General features: G+C 42.4%; 1 non-coding gene across 1 annotated transcript; it reads right to left on the minus strand.

Annotated features, from left to right (window-relative positions):
* Window positions 1-17,254: 17,254 nt before the first annotated feature.
* On the minus strand, window positions 17,255-17,361 carry LOC148879879 (small nucleolar RNA R71). Its single transcript, XR_016106224.1, has one exon. It is a non-coding gene; the product is annotated as a small nucleolar RNA R71 (small nucleolar RNA).
* Between the last annotated feature and the right edge of the window lie 5,196 nt (window positions 17,362-22,557).

The raw sequence follows: 22,557 nt of genomic DNA on the forward strand, positions 1-22,557 counted from the left end.
ACTTAAGGAAGCCACTGTGCACTGGTAGGTTTATCCTTTACCATGGAAAACTAGTGTGGCTCTGATTTTGTTACAAACAGCTTCCACACATCTACATCAATTGTGGGCTAGTTGGACATATCTAGAACAACTACAAACGACTAGACACATCAATAGAAGATCACCGCCAGCACTTCGAAGAAAGAACAATAGATTACCCTGGCAAATGGCTTAGGGTAGAATACAGCTCTATTTGGGGACTACTGCAACTGTTGCAGCCACGGCCATAGGAACCGTGGAGTTAATTTTTAGAGAATGAATAATTGTACTGAAAGATTGTCTTTATGTACAAAATTTAAAGAGAAATTTGATTTCTGCTTCAAAACTGTGTGCAAATGGTTATTCTATCTTCTTTAGTAATACGATTGCTATTAAAAGAAATAACAGATTCATCGCATGCGGGGAACTGGAGAACGGTGTCTATGTTCTACATCATTCTCTAGAAACTAACATAACCGAAACTACATCGGCTGAAATCCCCAAGAAGAGAGCCCGTGATACAGTTAATCCCACATGTCTGTGGCATTACCGACTTGGCCGCATCGATGTTGACCGAATCACAAGGTTGGTAAAGGATGGTCCTTTGGATTTTCTAACTGTAGAAGATCTTCCCACCTGTGAGCCTTGCCTACAAGGCAAGATGATGAAACGACCATTTAACGGTAAGCCTGAAAGATGTACAGGCACACTTGACCTAATACATACTGATGTATGTGGTCCCCTGAGTGTTAGGACACGAAATCAACACGTGTATTTCATCACCTTCACAGATGATTTCTCACAATATGGTTATGTGTACCTAATGATACACAAGTCTGAATCCTTTGAAAAGTTCAAAGAGTTTAGACAAGAGGTCGAGAAACAGTTAGGGAGAGAAATTAAGGCCCTTCTATCAGATCGAGGTGGCGAGTATCTCTCTGACGAATTCAGGGACTACTTAAAGGACAATGGGATAGTATCACAATTAGCTCTTCCTGCTACACAACAACTTAACAGTGTTTCAGAGAGGAGGAATAGGACCTTATTGGATATGGTCCGGTTGCTTCTCATACACTCAGAATTACCCACATCCTTTTGGGGTTACGCATTAGAGACTACGATCTACGTGCTGAATCGGGTTCCAACCAAATCGGTTCCGAATACTCCATATGAACTTTGGACCAGAAAGAAACCAAGTGTCAGACACTTGAAAATTTGGGGTTGTCCAACACATGTTAAAAGAACGAGTGCAGACAAGTTGGAATCCAAAACCAGTTGTTGCCTATTTGTAGGCTACCTAAAAGGCTCTGTAGGTTACCTATTATATGACTCAAGTGAGCAGAAAGTGTTCTGCAGTCGAAATGCACAATTCTTGGAAACCGTACATCTTGGACACCCATCATCAGGAAGTTGTTCTTGATGAGGAGAGCTCAGGAGCAGTGGGAGATGTCCCACAAGTTCCAGGTAGTGACCAACCTAGAAGATCCACTCGGGAATCTAGGCCACCAGTCCGTTATGGTTATGACCAGGATAGTTACCTGGTGGAAACCTTGACTAGTGAGGAGGATCCCGTGACTTATGCGGAAGCTATGTTGGACATAGATTCCCAGAAGTGGGTGGAGGCCATGAGAGCAGAGATGGTCTCAATGGAGACCAATGGAGTCTGGACTCTATTAGAACCACCCTCTGGGGTAAAAGCAATTGGTTGCAAATGGATTTACAAGAGGAAGAAGGGCCCCGATGGTAGGGTTGAGACCTTCAAAGCTCGTCTAGTGGCGAAAGGGTACACTTAGAAAGAGGGCATTGATTATGAGGAAACCTTTTCGCCTGTGGCCATGCTTAAATCCATTTGAATCCTACTAGCTATAGCAGCATACCATGATTATGAGATTTGGCAGATGGATGCCAAAACTGCTTTCCTGAATGGAGATCTTACTGAAGATATCTATATGCAGCAGCCGCAAAGCTTCATTGCTACGGGTTAGGAAAACATGGTATATAAACTTAATAGATCCATTTATGGACTTAAGCAGGCTTCTAGGAGTTGGAACATCCGTTTTGACTCTGCTGTCAAATCGTTTGACATCGAGCAGAATCCGGATGAACCCTGTGTCTACAGGAAGTATAGTGGAGATAAGGTTACCTTCTTGGTTCTGTATGTAGATGACATTCTACTCATTGGGAATGATGTAGGAATGTTAATTACGGTGAAAGTATGACTTTCACAGCAATTCTCCATGAAAGATCTTGGAGAAACCTCCTATATACTGGTCTTCGACTCTATAGAGATAGATCGAAGCGGATAATAGGATTATCCCAATCTGCTTACATTGACAAAATAGTCAAAAGATACAGCATGGAAAACTCCAAGAAAGGAAATGTTCCTTTCAGGCACGGAGTCACTCTCTCCAAGAAGATGTCTCACAAGAATTCTGAGGAGATTGATGGCATGAAAGACGTTCCCTATGCCTTTGCCGTAGGGAGCATCATGTATGCCATGCTATGCACTCGTCCTGACATTGCTCAGGCAGTGAGTGTAGTAAGCAGATTTCAGGCCAACCTAGGGCAGGAGCACTGGACTGCTGTGAAAAACATACTTAAGTATCTTCAAAGGACAAAAGAGTTTTGTCTAGTATTCGATGGTAACTCACTACAGATCCAAAGGTATACAGATGCCGATTTTCAGTCGAATCCAGATGATAGAAAGTCTACATCTGGATATGTTTTCACGATAGGATCGTGTGTTGTTTCCTAAATGTCAGCAAACAGGGGTCCTAAGTAGCAAATTAATAGTCCACAACCCAGGCCAAACGCATTGCTGTAAGTGAGGCTGCCTTAAGAATGAAGGAGTTCATTCCTGGATTTAGAATTCAGCACATCACCCATTCCACTGTTGTATGACAACGCTGGACCTATGGGAGGATGATATTATGAGGTAGCATCAGTGGAGAATGTGGTAGACCCATTGACTAAGCCACTGACACAGAAAGTGTTTATGAAACACATGGAAAGTTTGGGACTCCGACTTGTACCTGATTGGACCTAAGTGCAAGTGAGAGCTATCAAACAGTTTTGTATGCCCTTAGCTTCAATCAAGATGATATACTTTATGAGTTTATTATAAACGAATAAAAGTGCATATTTGATTCATGGTCCCTTGGTATGTTTCTGTGTAAACTCCTTAAACTGGACACATAATGAGACTCGTGTTAGTTTAGAATGTCCACAGCCAGTGGATCAGTCTGGGGAGACCTATCCTGACAAGGCTGGCACTTTGGTGCCACCAAGTCGGTTGGGGTGGCTTGTCTCAGCTGCCAGGGTGAGACCCTAGGCACATACAGTGTAGGATTGATTGAATCTATGAACTGGACCAGATTTCCAGTATTGCCCTGGACCTTGGAGATTGATGGGCAAAACTGGAAAGTTACACCCCACCCCTAGACTCGATTATGATACTGCACTAGGTGTCGGACTGGGCTGTCTTTGATATACCAATCAGTGAGATCCTTAGCGGGGGTCAAAACCTGGGTATGTTGGGACTGTCTGAGAGTTCATCTGAGTGGGTGATCATATGACAGGATCAACCCCTTTGTCGGACAAAGGTAATGATCGGGGATGCACTCTCACTAATGGAAACCAAGACTGCTGGCAATCGATTTCAATCGTTGAGATTTGTTTTGCAAAATATATTTTATATGAGATATAAAAGTATATATATTATGGTTTCTAAAAGGTTTGCAAAAGGTTTTAATTCCTGAGATCCATATAACCAGAGAGTGCAACACTGTTCCTTGCAGCCGAGGGAGAGGTCCTCTATTGTCGGGCAGTGTATGATCATTATGAGCTGAGAGGTTAAGTGTAAGACCATTGAGGATAATACTTGATGGGCTAATCTTGCATCTGCCCACAGTCCATGGGTGTTATAAGGTGGCTTGGCCCAAGGACCACTTAGGGTAAGTGTTGGGCCCTTAGAGACCATGAGATGGTTTTCAGGGGGTGCACTGTCCATAATAGTGTATTCGACCAGGCCTTATAACAAAGGCTAGGCCGAGCCCATGTGGCTGATGTATAGGGTCCCATGCCATACAAGGAAGCCCAACGGGGCAGCAGTTTGGAAGGCTAAATGAATATATAACCTTAAATGGGCCTTAAGCCCATTTCGAACTGGGCTAATTTGATTAGTCACTTAAAGGGGCGAATTCTGAGATGGATCAGCTGATAGGATTGGGCCAAGACCCTATCCACTTAGAGAGTCCAAGATCTAAATCTTATTTAGATCTAGAAGCCTCCTAATTAGATTAGGAGATGGGTGATCTGATCTGCAGATAAGATAAAGGTTATCCCTTATCACTTAAAGGGACTTCCGATCCAAATATGATTTGGATCAGCAACTCCTAATAGGATTAGGAGGTAATCCCTTTTGAGACTATAAAAGGAGAAGGGGGCCACAGCCTTTAGACATGCAATCCACATTCTTGTCTTTAGAGCTAAAATCACAAGAAGAGAGAATCTGCACCCTGCGAATACTCTCTTACCGCCTTCTTCCTGCAGCCACCGCCTCCAGCAGTTCGATCTCCAGTTCTTGGGAGAAATCAAGATTCGATTTTAATACCAATCTTTTGGAGTTGTATTCACAAGCCATCCAGTTGATTCTTGCGAAAGGTCAAGTTTTTTTGGAAGAACACTGTTGATTCTGCTCCACCCTGCACTACGCCATCTTTAGTGGAAGCAGATTTTGGATCCTTCCTTGGGCATGAACACCTCCATTGGGAGATACTGCTTCTCTGTATCAGGTATTATCCCTCACTACTCCTTTTGGTTCAGATCTGGTTCAGTTTATGGTTCAAGAATGATCATTGAAAATATGATTTTCTAAATAGGGAATGCGATTCCCAGTTGAAGGGAGAGAAAAATTTTTGAAATTCGCCCCCTTATTCCGCAATCTTTGGGCGTCCATGAGATACAGCTTTGGTTCTACCGGGTAGAGCAGGAGGAACCAGGACTTAACTGGGACCAGTTCAAGTCCTACTGCCTCCTCCGGTTCGGGCCCCCATTGACAAGAAACCCATTGGGGGAGCTAATTAATCTCAAGCAGACTGGAACCATAGCCAAGTACCAGCGGCAATTTTAGACCCTTCTCGCCAGAGCCTCCTCAGTGTGCCCAAATCAGCAGGTGGATATGTTCACCGTTGGATTAGCCGAGCCCCTGAGAGTCGATGTAGAAAAGCAGAGCCCTCCCAACCTAGTCACTACCATGAACCTAGCTCACGCTTTCGAGCGCAAGCTACAAATCAGCCGAGGGTCTTTTAGCATGGGGCGTTCAACGACTTCATGAACAAACCCAAAAACAACTGGAGGAGGGTTTTCTTTGGCAGCCAGCAGGGTACAAAGGCTTCACACAGGTAGCACTTCCAGATGGGCACCCAGCATCGGAAGCACCATGACGACACCTCCCATCAAACGCTTATATAGAACTGAGATGGCAGAGCGCCAGGCAAGAGGCCAATGCTTCAACTACGACGAATTGTACTCAGATGGGCACTGATGCAAGCGGCTATTCTCCCTCCTGGTAGACGAACTGGAGGAAGACGAGGAGGAACCCACAGCACTAGAACTCGAGATCTCCCTCCATGCCATCACCGGGATACATAACTCTCAAACTGGCAGGAAAACTAGTATGTATTCTAGTGGACTCGGGAAGCATCCACAATTTTGTCAGCAAGCAAGCGACACTTCAACTGAAACTACCGGTGGAAAGCAAACCACAACTTCAGGTAGCCATCGCAAATGGGGAGAGAGTTCACAGCCCTGTAATCTGTCGAAACATCCAAATACAGGTCAAATCCGAACCCTTCTCCACTGATTTATTTGTACTGCCCCTGGACGGGTTTGATATAGTGCTTGGAGTTAAGTGGTTCATCACTCTAGGCCCTATCCTATGGGACTTCAGTGCCCTAACCATGTCATTCCACCTGAATGGAAAACAAGTCACCTGGCAGGGAACCAGGGTAAAGGAAAAAAGACTGCAAGTGCATACTCTCCATGGTGAAGTCATGCACACCGCAGAGATGGAGAGACTTCTCACCAACTTCCCGGGCGTGTTTCAAGAACCCAAGGGACTCCCACCTACTCGATCGTGTGACCATCAGATTCCTTTAACACCAGGTTCAGAACCTGTCATCGTCCGGCCATACCTCTACCCGCATTTGCAAAAAGATGAGATAGAGAACCTACTCGAAGCATGACAGCACTTGGAGGTTTTGTGTGGATTACAGAGAACTCAACAACGGAATTGTCAAGGACAAATTTCCGATTTCCATGGTAGACAAACTACTGGATGAACTCTACGGGTCTCAGTATTTCTCAAAGCTGGATCTCAAATCAGGGTACTTTCAGGTTTGGATGGCCCCCGAGGATGTGGAAAAAACAGCCTTCCTGACACATCATGGCCACTTCGAATTCCTAGTCATGTCGTTCGGCCTCACCAACGCTCCATCCACATTTCAGTTATTGATGAACGAGGTATTTCGACCCCACCTTCGCAGATTCATCCTAGTATTTTTTGATGACATCCTAGTTTACAGTACATCATGGGTTGAGCACGTTCGTCACCTACGAACTATTCTGGAACTACTGCGCCGACACAAACTCTTCCTGAAGTGGCCCAAATGTTCCTTCGGGGAGCGTCAGGTCCTTTATCTGGGACATGTAATCAGTGGGCAAGGTGTCTCGGTAGATGGCTCCAAAATCCAAGCAATTCAAGAGTGGCCCAAACCTCAGTCCACCAAGGCTCTCCACGGGTTCTTAGGACTGACCGGATATTACCGCAAGTTTGTAAAGAATTACAGACTCTTGATTGTCCCATTAACCAAGATGCAAAAGAAGAACGCGTTCCGGTGGGATGAAGCAGCGGACGTCGCCTTCGCAAACTTAAGGGATGCACTCTCCTCCACCCTAGTGCTGCAGTTACCAAACTTTGACCTAGAATTTATGGTTGAATGTGATGCTTCCGGTATAGGCATTGGAGCAGTACTACAACAGCAAGGGCACCCCATAGCCTTCTTTAGCCGCAAATTAGCTGACCGGCATCTAAAGCTACCGGCCTACGAGCGCGAGTTGATTGGACTAGCCAAGGCCATACAACACTGGAGGTCATACTTGTGGGGAAGACCCTTCGTCGTCAAGACGGACCACTACAGTCTCAAGTACCTTCTGGAGCAACGGCTTACCACTCCACCTCAACAGCACTAGGCGAGTAAGCTGCTTGGGTTTGAGTTCCAGGTAGACTATAAGGCAGGGACCTTAAATCGGGCCGCAGATGCACTGTCCAGGCGTGATGAAGATGCTATACACATTTGTGCAATCTCTTGGCCCCGCGTCACCCTATTGGAAAGCGTTAGAAGTATGCTGCCCCAATCACCAGAATGGAGGGACCTTGTTCAGAAGATACAGTCCAGAGCAACCAACCCAAACTGGTCCATTCATGATGGGCTAATACTATACACGGGACGGGTATATCTCCCAGCCGATTGCCCATTAATTCCCTCTGTCATCTCCAGCATTCAGAACTCCACACATGAAAGCGTTCGGAAGACATTGCACCGCGTTCACACCAATTTCCATTGGCAAGGTATGCGGGCTTCGATTCGGGATTTCATCCTGAATTGCTCCATGTGTCAACAACAAAAATGGAAAAACTTACACCCGGCGGGCCTTCTCCAGCCTCTTTCACTTCCAACACAAATCTGGGTTGATATCTCCATGGACTTCATTGAGGGCCTACCCAAGTTCGGCGGAAAATCGGTCTTATTCACGGTGGTGGATCGTTTCTCCAAGTATGCTTATTTCATTTCCTTATCCCATCCGTATAGCGCAATTTTGGTTGCCCACATCTTCTTCACACATATTTTCCACTTGCATGGGCTACCCGAATCCATCGTCAGTGATAGGGACCTAGTTTTTACTAGCACTTTCTGGAAGGAGCTATTTCGATTGCAGGGTACAACCCTAGCCTTTTCCTCCGCCTACCACCCGCAGACGGACGAGCAAACGGAGGTAGTAAACCGTATCATAGAGATGTACCTCCGTTGCTTTGTGGGTGACCAACCACGGCGTTGGGTGGATTGCCTTCCGTGGGCTAAATACTGCTACGACACGGCCTATCACTCTTCTCTTGGCATGACTCCATTCCGGGTCATCTATGGTGGGAACCCCCCCACCTATTGTCCTACGAACCCGGTTCGACATGGCTGGAAGAAATTGATCGTAGTCTACAAGACCACGATGCCCTCCCGGCCGAAGTCGCTCTCCGCTTACAGCAAGCTTAGACACGCATGAAGAATGGCTACGATCAGCACCACAAAGAATTAATTTTCGAGCCCGGACGATTCGTGCGGTTGAAGCTCCAACCCTATCAGCAACACTTTCTCAAAGGAAGATCTCCCCCTAAACTGGCTCCCAAATTTTATGGGCCCTTCAATGTGTTATGGCGAATCGGGAAAGTTGCATATCAGCTTGAGCTACCAAAGCACAACAAACTCCATGATACCTTCCACGTGTCCTTGCTCAAGCCATTTACAGGTACTCCTCCTGATGAGGCACCTTCCCTACCACCCTTAAGGGACGGCAGACCCATTCTCCAGCCTCCTCTAGTCCGATCCCGTGACAATCGGGGTACTCTCGAAGTCCTAGTGGAATGGGACGACCTACCATCAGCTGAGGCCATCTGGATCCCTTGAACCGTTCTTTAAGATGCCTACCCAAATCTTGAGCTTGGGGACAAGCTTGTCGCCCAGGAGGGGTGTAATGTTGTGGATGCGTTCGTGGGGAGGACGTACAACCGTTGGCAACAGCAGTGAGGAGGGGCCCACAAGGCGGCAACTTATCTTATCAGCTCTCATCTTATCTTATCTTACCCTTAGTAGTTTTCCTTATCTTCTAGAGTCTGATTTATCTATTAGAAGTAGGAGTCTGATTGATCTTAAAGTGTGATTTATCTTTATCTATAAGTAGTCGATTCTACAGGGAGTCCTTCCCACCTCTTGTAATCTACTATTTAAGGAGATGTGAATTGAGAATAAAGACATTTAGTTTTTAGTCAAGGAAAGAGTTAAGAGAGTTAGGGTGATCTCTTGAACAAATCACCCTTAGGTCACCATGATAGGGTCTGCACGCAAAGGGAGGGACAAGGGGAAGCTAGAGGTTCTCCCTGTGGACTGACCCGTGACGAGATCCTATGCCCGGGCCCATAACAAAACTCCAACGCCCTCTACAAAGTCAAAAATGGCCAAGTCTCGGAATTCTTCATGAGTCAGGTGATATCACCTGAAAGCCTTCTAACCAAAACTACAATCATATGCCCATCCATGACACATTTGAATAGCCCATTAGCTACGGCAACATTAACAAAGAGTTTCTTCTTCGAACAGTTGACCACCCCACAAATGGTAGCAGCTACACTTCCAATGAGTCACTGTGTAGAGGACTACGTCTTCACTGATCCGGATACACATCTCCTGCCAATAACTCCATTTCACTTCACGGACCAGGTACTACAACCTCTATCTCTCTTTTATCTTACCATTAATATCATAATTTTATTTATTCAGCATTTGACCAACATCATGAAAATAATATCATGGAACACCCGCGGATGTAATGATCCGAAAAAAACCATTGAGCTAGTCAAGCTCTTCAAGAAAGAAAAACCAGACATACTCTTCCGATCCGAGACCAAATTGTCAGCAAACAACAGCACCAGTCTGGCCAACAAATTGAAAATAAAAAATTTTGTCTTCCATGAAGCCATCGGCCTGTCAGGAGGTCTCTTTTGCTGCTGGATTGATTCACTGAGAATCAACCCACTCTCTGTATCCAACCACCTGATCCACTTAGAAATCGCAAATCACCTTTTGGAAAATACATGGCAATTGCTATTATACTCTGGGCACCCAGTTCGAAAACAAAGAAAAGAGTTGTGGCAGCAAAGAACCCAAACCCAATCGACAACCTCAGTACCTTGGATCCTAATGGGTGACCTGAATGACATATACAAGCAAGAGGATCACAAGTCATTTAAGAGAAAGAAGCCCTCTCTCTCTAAACATCTTCAATAAATTTGAACCAGTAGATTTTGACTATGTGGGACCACCATTCACCTGGACCAATAGACAACATGGGTTATGAAAAGTGATGGAAAGACTGGACAGATCCCTGGCCACCACCAACTAGTGCCAAATTCTATACTACTACATCATCATCCAATAACAACTTTAGATCACGGGCCCATCTCAATCAGCACCCTCCCAACCTAACCAAGAAGAAAACCCCATTTTCATTTCTTACATTTTTGGACTGAACACCCTCAGTGCAAGCAAATCATTGAAGAATCCTGACAACAACAAATTTATGGTTCCCCTGCCCACCAAGTTCTCACCAAATTAAAGTCCTGTAAAGCATAATTAAAAAAATGGAACACAAACCAATTTGGGCAAGTCCAGTCCCACATCCAAAACCTTGCACAACAGATATCTATTCTGCAAATGAAAACCTCGGAGGATGACCAACAAAGGAAACTACTGTCCCTCCTAAAACAATATCAATATTGGCTTCTCAAGGAGGAACAACTCTGGAGACTGAAATAAGGGAACTCTTGTTAAAAGAGGGAGACAAGAACACAGTTTTTTCATCACATTGCAAGCCACAAAAACCTCAAAAAGAACAACCTATAATGGCTTCAGACCCCATCATGGACATCTAATAGAAAAATCATAGCCAAAATGTTCAAAGAAGCCATCCTAGACATAAATGGCCAACCAAAAAACTTTGATCCCAACCAGCTCAATGATGTGCTTCTCCCCACATTCTCAGATGAGCAATAAAACCTACTCCTCTCCCCACCTACATAAGAAGATCTGGCGTCAATGGTCAAACAATTCAACCCTCACAAAGCACCATGTCCAGATGGATTCACAACTTTTTTCTACCAACGTTTCTATGAGCTAATTACACAGGACATATACTCCATGGTTCTCACATTCTTTCACACTGAGTACCTACCAAAAGAGCTCAACAACACAAACTTGGTCTTTGTACCCAAAAACAGTGCCCCAACTGATTCTGCAAGCTTTCAGCTTTTCATCCTATATAATGTATTGTACAAAATAATCTCCAAATGGTTGGTGCTTAGATTGCAACCAGAATTGTAGGATTTAATCTCTCATTGCCAGTCAGGTTTTCTCAAAGGAGGGCAAATCACTAATAACATCTTACTAGTGACGGAGTTATTGCACAAGATGAAAGATCAGAAGAAAGGTAAAAAGTACATAGCACTCAAGATAGACATGTCCAAGGCCTTTGCTAGAATGGGCTGGTCATATCAATTGCAAGTGCTAAAAAAGATGGAGTTTCTAGAAAAATGGTGCAATCTGCTACATCAGTGTATGCCCACAACTACTTTCTCCATAAAACTAGCAGGAGAAACCCATGAACATTTCAAACTAAATAGGGGGGGGGGGTAAGATAAGGGGATCCTATATCCCCTTACCTTTTTATCATTGGAATGGATGTATTAACCCAGTTGCTCAATCAGGTTGAATCATCTGGACAAATTGAAGGAATTCAGGTCAGCAAAGAAGCAGCTCCAGTCACCCACTTATTCTTTGCAAATGACTGCATTCTATTTGCAGAGCAGATCTGGTGCAAGTCAAGGCCTTGTTAAAGGTCCTCAACACTTTCGAATCCATGTTAAGGCAAAAGATAAATTATTCTAAATCAATTATCTTCTTCAGCAAAAATGTGCCTCAACATCACCGCAAGTTTCTCTCACATACCTTCCATGTGAAGAAGTCATTAGTGGGCTCCAAATATCTTGAGAACCAAATTGGTACAAACCCTTGTTTATGTTCTACCCACAAAGAAGTCATTAGCAAAGTATCAGCTAGAATAAATGCATGGAGCTCAAAGTTGTTGTCCCAAGCAGGCAAAACCACCTTAGTCGAATTAGTGTTGTAGCCCATTCCAACATACTCCATGTCCACAACAATCTTCCCAAAAGCCACAAATTCAAATTAGACAAACTCAAAGAAAATTCTGGTGGGGAGATACAACAGGGAGAACCACACACAGTATTTCTTGGGGCAAGATATGTAGGCATAAACAACAAGGAGGATTGGGTTTCAGATCTATGGGATTATGAACAAGGCTATATTTGGGAAACAAATATGGAGGCTCTTAACTGATAACAAGGGTATCTGGAGCAAGGAAATAAAAGACAAATACTTTCCTCACACCTCTCTATTTGCAGCTCCAAAAACCAGAAGTAGCTCATACCGGTGGCAACAAGCTCATTCCATGTTACCGCCGTTAAAGCCAAATTTACTATGGCCAACCAAAGATGGCTGAGACATCCTAGCAATTACTGACCCGTGGATACCCACTTTACCGGGTCACATTCCAAATCTGAACTAATTGATATCTGAACCTCAAGTTAAGAACCTCAAGGTTTCAGAACTTCTCACCCCAGAAGGTTCTTGGGATACTCCCAAACTAAACCTTCTCTTCCAGGAGTCTACCATCCCTCACTTTTTATTAATAACTCCTGAGACAAACCAGTCAGCAGATAAAGTAATTTGGAAGAAGAACAAATCGGGTACATATTCGGTGAAATCAGCCTATCAACATTTCTCCTCATTTAAAGGCTCTAGTTCTAGTTCTCATTTCAACTGGAAGGCTCTACTAACAGTAGAAGTTCGAGACTGCTATCAATCTTGAACCCTAATAGATTTTAGGTTCGAAAAAGGAGAAAAATGTATAGAGGAGAGAGGAGAAAGAGTAGAGAGAGAGCAGTAGAGCACAAGAATTGAAAGGAAGGACAGAATCTGAATGCTCTGCTGCCGCCACTTCTATTTAGTATTTATAGGTTATGCTAGTTACATGAAAGGGCAAATCTGCCCTTGGTATTTACATAACACATAAAATTGAAATATAAATAACAACTGGAATAACAGATTGACCATCAGCTAACCCTAGGATGATTAGAGCACATTCTACCCTATGAACAGAGTGGGACCACAACTATGGGGACCACATCGGTGTTCTCTACACTCCCCCTCAAGTTGGGAATAAATGTTTATCATTCCCCACTTGGATAGATCCGCCTCTAGCTTCTTTCTTGATACGGCTTTAGTGAGGATATTTGCTAGTTGCATACTGGATGTGATGTAAGGGAGGCATACTTCTTGAGATGAGACCCTCTCTCGTACAAAATGTTGGTCAACTTCAATGTGTTTGATTCTGCCATGCTGCACTGAATTATGTGTTATATTAATAGCTGCTTGATTATCACAATACAGCATTAGGGGCTTCTCATACTCAATACCCAACTCCTCAAATAGTGATCTCGATGAACTTACAATTTATCTATAATTTTTGAGGACTTTAGCATGGATTTTTATGCTGGTTTTATTAATTTTTGCCTTAATTTAGCTTAATGCTAAGAATAAGTTCAGGGATAATCAATCCAAGAAAAGGAAGGAAAAAGGCAAGAAAAGAAGGTTCAAAAAGACCAATTTCAGTCCAGCCCGGTCATGGAAGCAAGAGAGAGCACTTCGGCCCAAAAAGAGCAAGTGAATTCCTTGAGAAAACCCAAGAAAATAAAGCCTAGCTATGAGGAGAATTCGGCCCAGCAAGGAAGGCCCATTTTTAGCCCAAATAACAGCCTAGAGTGTAGCCCACATGAGCTCAAAAGCAAGCTAAGTTGTAGCCCAAATAGCAGCCCAAAGGGAGCTAGGGGCGGCAACTTCTAGGAGTTTCTTGAAGAGAAGGAGGGAGCACTCTAGAAGGTTCATGAGGGGTGTAATACACCCCATTCTAGAGGCTTCAAGAAGGGGCAAGAGCCCCCTTGAAAAACTATATAAGGAGGCCTCTAGGAGGGGAGAAAGTGGTTCAATTGCTTGAGAGGAAAGCTCTCCCACTCTTAGAGGTTCGGCCACCTTGAGAGAAGAGAAGAGAAGAAGGCTAGGCGCAAGGAAGAAGAAGAAGAAGGGCTGAAGGAAGTTCAAGACAAGCAAGCTAGAAGAAGAAGGTGATTTCGAATTGAGAGTTTGTGATTCAAAGATCTTCTGTAATAAATCATTTGTAGTTTCATTCTCTTTTGATTTGAATTCAGTTTCTTAGTTATATGTTCTTTCTTCTTTCTCCTTGTTTCCATTCTTCCTTGATGTATTTCAGCTTGTAAAATTTCAGTTCAGCAATCTAATTCTTTTTGATTCATTCAAATGGTCATGCATTGTATTTGAAGTTTCTTGAATAAGGGTGTGATTGCAGATTAATTCGGCCAACTAACCTTCAAAACTCAGATCTGAATTCTCAGATCTGAGATTGCAAGATCTGAATTGCTTGAAAGAGAATTCAGATCTGCAATTTTCAGATTGGGCGAATTAATCTACAGCTTGGAATTCCTAGAGTGCTTGAGAGAGACTCTAGGAATTCAGATCTACTATTCAAGAACTGAATTGAGTGCAAGGTTAGAGATAACTTGCACAATTCAGTTGGTGATCAATTCAGATTTGAATTGATGCCTTAGAAGTGTTTGAAGAAATGCATGCATGGGGATTAGATTCTTGCTAGAGATAGAAGAACCGTCACTCATGCATAGGATGAACATGCACTTGAGAGAGGCTGTTCATGACCTTGGGGTTTCACCAAACCAAGGCTCAATCATGATTCATTCGAATGATCCAAATTGATAGATTGCTGAATTCTGAGATTGACATTTACTGCTTACTCTTCTAACCTGAATTGAAGGCAATTGGACCAATGATTTAGATAGATTTTAATTTAGGATTTCTTAGCTTTCATTAGAGTTTTGATTTATTTGTTGATCAGATAAGAAATGTTCAATTTAGTATTGGTAATTGTTTCCTAAATCCTCGTGGGAACGATACTTCACTCACTACTTTATTACTTGAACGGCTAGTGCACTTGCTAGTGTCACAATGAGCCACACATCAAGTTTTTGGCACCGTTGCCGGGGATTTAGAGAAACAATATTAGGAAACATTGAGCATTCTTAATCTGATCTCATTCAGCATTGCATTCATAGTTGGGTTAATTTGCTAACTTTTTCATTTCAGCTTGGATTGCAACTACTGTACTACTGTAGTTATGTTTCTTCTTTCTTAAGTAGATTACTTTCTTTTTTTTGGTTTCAGTTTCATTTTAATAAAGGCATATTTGATTTCTATTCAATCTTGATGTTGTTCCCTTCAAAAAGAAAAAAAAAAAAAATTCACATAAACATGAGTGTTGCAGATCTGAGTTGCATTCGGCACTCAGATCAGAAGATTTCAGATCTGCAGCACTCAGCCGAAAAGAGTTGCTTGTGTTTCAGATTTTATTATTCTTTTCTTTCATTACAAAAAGAAAAAAAAAAAAAACAAATGAAAAAAAAAGGGGGAGATCTTTTGAACAACCAGAGGAGCAATTGAGAATTCGGATCAGAACTCAGATCTGAGTTCAGATCTGAATTCTGCTATTGCAGATCTGCAACAGTTCAGATCTGAGTTCCTCTGAACTCAGACCTGAACTGATGAAATTTTGAGGGGAATTGGGTGTCATCACCACCCCAATTCACCCTAGGGCACTTCTGCTATTCCCCAAAAACAATTTGGTAGCAATAACTGAAGGTAAGGCAATTGAGAATTCAGATCCAAACTCAGACTTGAGTTCAGATCTGAATTCTGCTGTTACAGATCTGCTCAGTTCAGATCTGAATTCCTCTGAACTCAGATCTGAACCGATGCAAGTTTGAGGTGAATTGGGTGCCATCACTACCCCAATCCACCCTAGGATACATCCAACCTGCCTCAAGGGTGAATGGATAGCAAGGAATGAGAGAAATTCAAATCTGAAATGCAGTTGATATGATGTGAGGACTGAACTGATACAGAGCATACTATGAATTCTGGGTGGACTGAATTCTTGGCTTTACCCACTTGTAACCGAGCTACATTAGCTAAGGAGGTGTATGTTTGGATTGAATAATTGTTATGCCTCAGATATTTAAGAAAAATTAGCACTTTCCAAGTATTTCTTTTAGCATTCAGATCTGTAGCAGGGCTGCTATAGTGCAACAGTTAGCAGACCTGATTTCAGATTTCTACAAAAGTTGTATGGGCCGAATAGCTTGCAATACCAAACATTGCAGACCCAATTTTCAGGTCTTAGCAAGTGTTTGATATGCATCAGCTATACAGGTTTGAGCTTCAATTGTAGAGTTTTTAACCCAAGCCTAACTCAGGACTGGTTTTAGTTTATTTCAGATCCTTTTAAATTTTTTTTTTTTTTTAGATCAGATCTGATTTCAGCCCTAAAGCATCACAGAATTGATTCCAACCTTAATGGATGTATATTGTAGTGTATACCAATGAGTGTGTATGAGATATCCAGCTCAGATCTGAATTATTATTTATTAATTTCTCTAGACTAACAATACCAAAGACTTGTAGATCTGAACTCAGATCTAAATTGGGTCTGAATTCAGATGTTGCAATCGATGGATGTAGATAAAGGAACCTTGAATAAGATGATTGGTTTAAATCTGCTTTTAGTATAATCGGCTTCATTTATTCATGATAGGATGTAGGTTTTGTATTCCAATACTTCACTTTACATTTTCAGTGTGATAGGATTAGTTATTTATTTTCTTTTGTGAATATTGGCATTTTTATTGCTTTGACTTTAACAATTTATGACAAGCAGACCTGAACTGGAAGAGATCCTTTACGACCCAGAGATTGAACGGACTCTCCGTGTCCGTTTGAGAGCTGCTAAGCAAGTCAGACAAGAAGCACAAGAAATGGCTGAACAAAGAACTATGATGGATTATGCCAAGCCTACCCTCACCGGGACTGTCTCCAGCATTATCAGGCCAACTATTGCTGCCAATAACTTCGAAATTAAACCGGCCATAATCCAAATGATACAAAATACGGTTCAGTTTTGTGGTATGGCCCATGAGGATCCGAATGCCCATATTGCTAACTTCTTGGAAATCTGTGACACCTTCAAACACAATGGGGTAAGTGATGATGCCATCCGGCTGAGGTTATTCCCATTTTCTTTGAAGGATAAAGCCAAAGCTTGGTTGAACTCATTACCGGCAGGATCTATAGCCACATGGGACGAAATGGCCAGCCGTTTTCTCTCTAAATATTTTCCCCCTTCTAAAACTGCTAAAATGAGGAATGACATCACTACTTTTTTCTAGCAAGAGGGGGAATCTTTATATGAGTCATGGGAACGATACAAGGAGCTGTTAAGGAGAGTTCCTCACCATGGCCTCCCCATTTGGCTGCAAGTGCAGACTTTCTATAATGGTCTTACTGACTCAAATAAGACCATATTAGATGCTGCAGCCGGAGGATCCATAAATAATAAAACTCCTGAGGTTGCCCATGCACTTATTGAGGAAATGGCAGCCAACAATTATCAATGGCATTCGGAAAGGACTCAAACTAGGAAGCAGCAAGGCTTGCATAATGTTGACACTTATACAGCACTAGCTGCACAAATAGGAGCACTCAGTAAAAAAATAGATGAAATGCAGATAGCTGCCATGCATGTGCAGCCTCTTAATTGTGAATTGTGTGGGGGAGGCCACATCAGTACAGACTGCCAAGTTGGCAATCAGTTCAGACCATCTACTGAACAAGTTGACTATGTCAGCAATTCGTCAAGACAGCAGGGTTACCAGAGTCACCATACTTTTCATCCAGGATGGAGGGGACATTCAAACCAGTCCTGGCCAAATCAGCATATTTCCAAGCCGTTCCACCAGACTTATCATCAGCCTGAACCGAAATCCAATTTGGAGGAACTGATGACAAAATTTATAGCAGGTGCAGAAACTAGGTTCCAGAACCAGGAAGCCTCAATCAAAAACCTAGAAAACCAAGTGGGGCAATTGGCACAATTAATCTCTTCCAGACTGCCGGGAACTCTTCCAAGCAACACTGAAGTGAATCCACGAGAGCAGGTGCAAGCTATTACCTTAAGAAGTGGAAAAGAGTTGCCTGAGGTAGAAAAGAAGAATTGGGCTGAACCCAAGGCAGAAACAAGCCTTGGAACCAGACAACAGAAGACGGAACAACCAGAAGCACAACAAGGGATGCACCAACAACCACAAGTTCCATTCCCTAACAGGCTGAAGCAACAAAAATTGGAGAAGGAATTTGGTAAGTTTCTTGAAATATTTAAAAGTTTACATATTAATATTCCTTTTTCTGATGCTTTAGCCCAGATGCCACACTATGCAAGGTTTTTGAAGGAATTATTGGCAAACAAAAGGAAACTGGGAGATGTGGCTACAGTTGCATTAAATGAGGAATGTTCTGCTATCCTTCTGAACAAGCTGCCTCAGAAACTCAAAGATCCAGGGAGTTTCACTATTCCTTGTACCATTGGCAGTTTAAAAATTGAAAACGCTTTATGTGACCTGGGAGCTAGCATCAATTTAATGCCATATTCTATCTTCAAGAAATTGGGGTTGAATGAACCCCAACCCACTAGAGTGGCATTACAATTGGCTGATAGATCCATTAGACATCCTAGGGGGATCATAGAAGATGTGTTAGTTAAAGTTGACAAATTCATTTTTCCAGTTGATTTCATTGTGTTAGACATGCAAGAAGATGTGGAGGTCCCGCTTATCCTAGGGAGACCTTTCCTGGCTACCGGGAAAGCAATGATTGATGTCCAACAAGGACAACTCAGCCTTAGGATACAAGATGAGGAGATAATTTTTAAAATGTCTGATGCTATGAAACATGCACCCTCTAGTGATGATTCTTGTTTTATGATTGATGCCATTGAATTGACAATTGATGAATGCTTCCAGGTAAGTAGAATAACTGATCCTCTTGAACTCTGCCTCCAACAGGGAGAACTTGAAGAAACAGAAAATGAAAAAATAAACCTCATGATAGCATACCTGAATGATAAGCCTCAATTCAAGGGAAAGGGGTTTCTTAAATTAGAGAACTTAGGCAAATTGCCCGGACCATCAGGAAAGCCATCACCCCAAGAACCCCCCACCCTTGAACTGAAGCAATTACCATCCCATTTAGAGTATGCTTTCCTTGAGGAACCATCAGATCTCCCCGTGATAATTTCCGCAGTACTGAATCCCTTACAAAGAGAAAAATTATTAAGAGTGCTGCGGGAACACAAAAATGCTATAGCTTGGAAGGTAGAAGATATCAAAGGCATTAATCCATCAATCTGCACTCACAGAATTTTGATGGAAGAGGACAGCAAGCCTTCCGTTCAGCCCCAAAGGCGCCTGAATCCCAACATGAAAGAAGTGGTAAAGGCTGAAATAATTAAGTTGTTAGATGCTGGGATCATTTATCCTATTTCTGATAGTTCTTGGGTAAGCCCTGTGCAAGTTGTGCCCAAAAAAGGGGGTACGACTGTTGTTCCAAATGAGAAAAATGAACTCATCCCTACTAGAACCATTACCGGATGGCGTGTGTGTATTGACTATAGAAAATTAAATGAAGCCACCCGGAAGGACCATTTCCCTCTCCCATTTATGGATCAAATGTTGGAGAGGCTAGCCGGGCATGAGTATTATTGTTTCTTGGATGGATATTCAGGGTATAACCAGATACCAATTGCACCAGAAGATCAAGAAAAGACCACTTTTACTTGCCCATATGGAACCTTTGCATACCGAAGGATGCCCTTTGGGTTATGCAATGCCCCAGCAACCTTTCAGCGATGTATGATGTCTATATTTTCTGATATGGTTGAAAAATTTATTGAGATCTTCATGGATGATTTTTCAGTTTTTGGCTCTTCATTTGATGCATGTTTGAATAATCTGGAACAGGTGCTTACTAGATGTAAAGAAACACATCTTGTGTTGAATTGGGAGAAATGTCATTTTATGGTGCAAGAAGGCATAGTGCTTGGACACAAGATCTCTCAAAGAGGTATAGAAGTCGACAAGGCCAAGGTGGAGGCAATTGAAAAATTACCAACCCCAACATCTATTCGTTCTTTGAGAAGTTTCTTAGGACATGTCGGATTCTATAGAAGGTTTATTAAAGATTTCTCAAAAATTTCCAAGCCATTATCTACCTTGCTTCAGAAAGAAGTGCCTTTTGAATTTTCAACTGAATGTCTTCATGCTTTCAACATCTTGAAAGACAAATTGATCCATGCACCTATCATGATAGCACCAGATTGGACCCTCCCATTTGAATTGATGTGTGATGCGAGTGATTTTGCTATAGGAGCTGTTTTAGGACAAAGAATGAACAAACATTTTCAGCCAATTTACTATGCTAGCAGAACCTTGACTGGACCCCAACTCAATTACACCACCACAGAAAAGGAGCTGTTAGCAGTAATATTTGCACTTGATAAGTTTCGTTCATATTTGATATTATCCAAGGTTGTTGTCCACACAGATCACTCGGCATTAAGGCACTTGCTTACCAAGCAAAACTCAAAACCAAGACTGATCAGGTGGATCCTTTTATTGCAAGAGTTTGACATTGAGATTAGAGACCTGAAGGGTGCTGCAAACCTGGCTGCTGACCATCTCTCCCGGTTGGACACGGTAAGCTCAAAAGAGGAGATAACCAGCAACATTCGAGAAGAATTTCCGGATGAGCAGTTGTACTCAATACAGAAATACTCATATCCTTGGTATGCTGATTTTGCTAATTATCTAGCTGCACAAGTCCTTCCTCCTAACCTTTCATATCAACAGAACAAGAAATTCTTTTCTGATGTAAAATACTATCTGTGGGAGGAACCCTTTTTGTATAAATTGTGTGCAGATCAGATCATAAGGAGATGTGTCCCCGAGGAGGAGATGGAGTCGGTACTCCAATTTTGCCATGATAAAGAAGCAGGAGGTCATTTTGGAGCTAGTCGCACAGCAGCCAAGGTTTTGCAATCAGGTTTTTATTGGCCCACACTCTTCAAAGATGCCCATCGGTATGTGTCCACATGTGACAAATGCCAAAGATCGGGAAACATTTCCCGACGGAATGAAATGCCCCTTTCCAATATTTTAATCTGTGAAATCTTTGATGTTTGGGGTATAGATTTCATGGGACCTTTCCCGAATTCTTTTGGGAATAAGTACATCCTCGTTGCAGTTGACTATGTATCCAAATGGGTAGAAGCCATGGCTTTACCCACAAATGACTCAAGAAGGGTAGTACACTTCCTAAAGAAGCTATTCTCCCGATTTGGCACTCCGCGAGCTATAATTAGTGATAGGGGAACTCACTTTTGCAATAGCCAATTTGAGAGGTTAATGCAGAAATATGGAATTACACATAAATTAGCTACCCCTTATCACCCTCAAACCAGTGGCCAAGTGGAGTTGGCTAACAGGGAACTCAAAAGAATTCTGGAAAAGACCGTAGCATCCACCAGAAAAGATTGGTCCATCAAATTAGATGATGCATTATGGGCATACAGAACTGCATTTAAGACACCTATTGGCATGTCCCCCTACAGATTGGTCTTTGGTAAAGCATGCCATTTACCAGTTGAATTGGAACACAAGGCCTATTGGGCTCTTAAATTCTTAAATTTTGACATTCAGGCCACAGGGGCTAAAAGGCGGTTGCAATTGAATGAATTGGATGAATTTAGACTTACCACCTATGAGAATGCCAAAGTTTATAAAGAAAGAATAAAAAACTGGCATGATAAGAACTTGCTGAGACGGGACTTTTATGTAGGCCAACAGGTATTGTTATATAATTCCCGTCTCCGCTTGTTTCCAGGTAAGCTGAGATCCAGGTGGTCTGGACCCTTTACCATTTCACAGGTTTTTCCCCATGGGGCTATAGAACTCACCCACCCAGTTCAGGGCACGTTTAAAGTAAATGGTCAGCGCCTGAAACCATATTTAATGGGCAGTACTGTACCCCCTCCATCCACTGTTTATCTAGATAACCAATAATCTCTTATGCTTGCTCATGAACAAGTTAAGGAATCTTTTTGTCATTTATCTTTTTAGAATATTAGTTAGTAAAATAAAGATCTTTTTCTCAAAATTCCAATTCTTTAAGGACTCAGTTCATCATTTTCTTTTCTTCAGTTTGCTCTAGCAAGTGTGACTCCCTAACACTACGAACATTGAGGACAATGTTCATCTCAAGTGTGGGGGAGTGAGCCCGAGGCTAGGGTATGGGGGTTGAAACCATGCACCTCATGCACCCCAACACACATATGCAAGCAATGACATCACAAAAAAAAAAAAAAAAAAAAGACTGGAACCCCTCAAGTTCATTACTATTTATTTGATGATTTTTTTTAAGAAGGAATTCAATGAGTTGAGGGAGACTGATGTACTTGTTAAGTTTTTATTCTTGTGAATGACCCAATTTGATTTATGCAGGAGAAAAGGGGAGATGAATATGCCTTTCAGCATGACTAGCCCTAACTTCCTTCATGTGTATGGAAGCCCTTGATTTCATTGTTAATGGTCAAGAGAGCTAGTGCACA

This window comes from Nelumbo lutea, chromosome 1 (assembly GCF_056320005.1).
Source record: "Nelumbo lutea isolate HS-2025 chromosome 1, American lotus-T2T, whole genome shotgun sequence".
NCBI classification, from domain to species: domain Eukaryota; kingdom Viridiplantae; phylum Streptophyta; class Magnoliopsida; order Proteales; family Nelumbonaceae; genus Nelumbo; species Nelumbo lutea.